General features: G+C 49.3%; 1 long non-coding RNA gene across 1 annotated transcript; it reads left to right on the top strand.

The window, feature by feature from the left end:
• The first annotated feature begins 725 nt into the window (after positions 1 to 725).
• Positions 726 to 3,139, top strand: LOC144123406 (uncharacterized). The gene is made up of 3 exons (XR_013313084.1): positions 726 to 965; positions 1,422 to 1,539; positions 2,250 to 3,139. It is a non-coding gene; the product is annotated as an uncharacterized LOC144123406 (long non-coding RNA).
• Positions 3,140 to 3,370: the final 231 nt, after the last annotated feature.

The following is a 3,370-nucleotide window of genomic DNA, read 5'->3' on the forward strand; positions in this document are numbered from 1 at the left end:
GGAGAGGTCAGCCGAGTATGGCGGATGGGGAAGTACAGTAATGCTGTGCTTGGCGAGAAATTTTGTCACCTGAGAGCAGTCTCCGGCCTTGCGTTACCGTGGAGAAGGCTCCATTGTTCAGATGCCCATAAGTCAGGGCGACGGCGTCGCAGTGCATCACGCATGTGGGAGCACGCGGATGTAAAACTTCTGATTCATCGTCTGCCGTTGTGGTACGAACTCGTGGTGTAAACACCGCTGGCATCGAAAAAAACTATCAGCATCGTCTTTTGTTTTGGTTTTCTGTCGCCGCACCTTTCTCGACGCCGGAGAGCTTGTGGACCGCCATTCGGCGCTCTGCCTTGTGGAAACCTGTTTCCCCCCTCCAATTCGACGCGGCCCATCTTCATCGTCGGCCGTCAGGACACCAGCACCGATTGGGCGAGGAGGAAAGTCTCCCTCACGGGGAAAGGAAATGGCGACGGGAGCGCCACCTCGTAGGTTACGCGGAATTCTGCGGGACCGGAGAGAGTGTCTTCGGGATCCGGCCAGCGTCATAAGCGGTGCAGCCGCAAGCTCTCGTCACCGTCCACGGGAAGGCCGTCTCACATGATACGATTGTTGCCGCAGCGCAGTGCGATTTCTGCCGGTGTGCGACAGAAATGCGCGTCGTTCTCGCCGCATGGCCACTGCGACAGACTTTCAACAAGTTGGTCGCTCTGTCGCAGCGACCTGACAGGAAATGACGGAAGGGAAACCGTCGAAATTTGGCGCCGGCATTATTTTGACTATCCTCTGGCTGTGTGCTTCGGAAAGGCGCGCCGCGAACTGCTAGCACTTAGAATGTCACGCATGTTTAATTTTGATCGACGAGATGGAGAAGCGACCACTTATGTGAAACGTTTCATTGAATGAATATCGCAAGACGAACCGCAGCGACCTGTGGCAAGACGTGCTAGATGTTTTGAAGAAAATTGATCAATCAGGTATGTACTTTTGCTGTTCTCGCATGCTTCGCACGTTTCGATTGGCAGGCGCTGTCACTGTTTAATTGGTGCACGGGCACCTTGCGTTTCGCCTGCATCGAAACGCGGCCGCCACGGCCAGTATCGAACCGGTGTCCTCGGGCGCAGGCCGAGCGCCCTAAAAGTGAACCGCCGCTGCAGGGCAGCAACTGTTGTACCGTTGCGCTGAAGCTTTCTAATATGCCAGCATGCATGTAAAAAAGCCGTGCACTATTAAATGAAGCCCTTGTGTTCGCATTACAGTCTGATGTTTGTAGCTCTGGCATGTTAAGGATGTTTTAATTGCGGCTATAGTTATGGTTTTCTAAACCCAAACAAAGAAAAATGCCTTCTCCTGAACTTTGTGTCGTTTCTTTACTACGCAGTAACTATAGAACTTCAAGTGCGGTGGCGCAGTTTGAAGGATTCGTTCCGCAGAAAATTACAGGAATTATAAAGACTGCACGCGGAGTGGGTCCAGCAGCTGGTCAGTGAAGACTCGGTGACCCTACATGGAACGCATGAAATCCATGCAAGACATCCTGGAACCACGTCGGTAAGCACCCACATACATGTACTGCCTAGTGAATAACGTATATAATATATAGTAGCCTTTTCTGAATCTAGCGATAATGCTACAACTTTGAACTTTAAACTTTAGGGTTCGAATAATAGCGGATAAATCACACGGGGCCAAAAACTGAATAACGATAACACGTCCTCCCGCTTTTTCACCCTCGCTGTCATCGAGGCACTCTTTCTGTCTCCCCCGCACGTGCACATGGTTTGGTTAAAGTGTACTAGTACACTTTAGTTTGGTGGTCGCCCCCCCCCCCCCCCCATCCCCCCCACTTGCGACGTGGCCGACATCTGGAGTTCGTTCGGGAAAGACCGCTCGCGGGCGTGTAGAGCAGAAGCGCCGTCCGTTGCCGACTGCGCGGCTCTCCCCAATGTCGCTACCAATTAAAGGCGCCTGCAGTTGGTGGCCTTTTGTCCGCTCTCACGTGCGGGCGTCTCCAAGGGCGGCCACGTTTCTGCTGCCGTCTGTTCCTGCTTTGTAGCATTTTCCCACAGCTTGTCGTTTCTTCCCGGGGAGCTGCTGTTTCTGCTTCTTTGTTTCTTTACAACATATTGCATGACCAAGACTACAACCCCATTAAATGAAACCCAGTTTCATAATTTCATTTGTGCAGCTTGAGTCACCTGCTGAGCTTGATCGTATGCTTTCATTTACTTATTGCCTCTGACAACCTGCTTTACTTGCAGTAGTCATGGGAACATGCAAGCAGCACACAGCTTTGATGAGGAGCAAGCGCTGGGGGATGATCCCCAATATGAAATGTGCCCAGCAGAGGAAGCCCCGCAAGAGCGAGCTTCACCGGCTGAACTGGAGCCTCTTGAGGCTATATTTGCCGCCCCCGATGTGCCCCATGTGCAAACAAGCACCCACACAGCACTTCACAAAGGCCACGTAAGCGTGCAGCTGAACTGGAGGCAGTAGATGGAGGCTCGATGCTGTTAGAACCGCCTTTGTGGCTCAGCAGTCTATGGACGATGTAAAACATTTTTTATTGTTGCTGCACCCAGCAATGTCAAGGGTGCCACAACAAATGCAAAGCCATCTCAGGATGGAATTGCTACACATAGTCTCAGACTATGCTAGAGGTGTGTATCCTACCAACCTTCTTGTTGCAGGTTCACAAATAATGGATTAAGATTAGAGAGCTTTAGAATAGGAGGACTCAACCGGTTGGAGTGGTAGGGAAATAGCGGTGAGCCAGTGTACATGTGCAGAACAATTACGGCCCTCGTGTAATTGTTCTGCGCGTGCACACTGGCGCTCAGCTGTTCCCCTACCCACCTATCCATTTGTGGCCTCCTGTTCTAGAACTCCCTATTTGCTTCAATGAAATATGTACTGTGATGGCTGTGTAGTCATATATTATTTACCATGTATTGTTTCTTCTCCTTTTATTACGTATGTATGGCATGTGTTTTTGGTACAATTGTTACTGTCTGTTTTTGTGGTTCATTTTTGCAGTATTTTTTTTGTCATGTTTTTTCATGCACGTGGCAATTCACCTGTACTTTTTTTTGTTCCTCTTTCATTGTAGTACCCTCCCTCCCACTGTAATTCCATTTAAGGTGCTGTGGGTACTGTGACAAATAAATTATTTATAAATTGAGCTAGTGTGCCATTATATGAAGCAGTAAGTTGTTTCTTTGTAACACGTGTGCTTGCCCGGTACGCCTCTGCTTATCTGCCTACCCACCCACAAGCAATGTACACTTAGGTACAGTAGGAAATATAATCGAGAAAAAAGAGAAGAGCTATAAACAATTTTATCATAAATATCAAGTACAAGGCTAATTATAGCTGTAGATCA

The sequence above is a fragment of the Amblyomma americanum genome, chromosome 3, assembly GCF_052857255.1.
Source record: "Amblyomma americanum isolate KBUSLIRL-KWMA chromosome 3, ASM5285725v1, whole genome shotgun sequence".
NCBI lineage: Eukaryota > Metazoa > Arthropoda > Arachnida > Ixodida > Ixodidae > Amblyomma > Amblyomma americanum.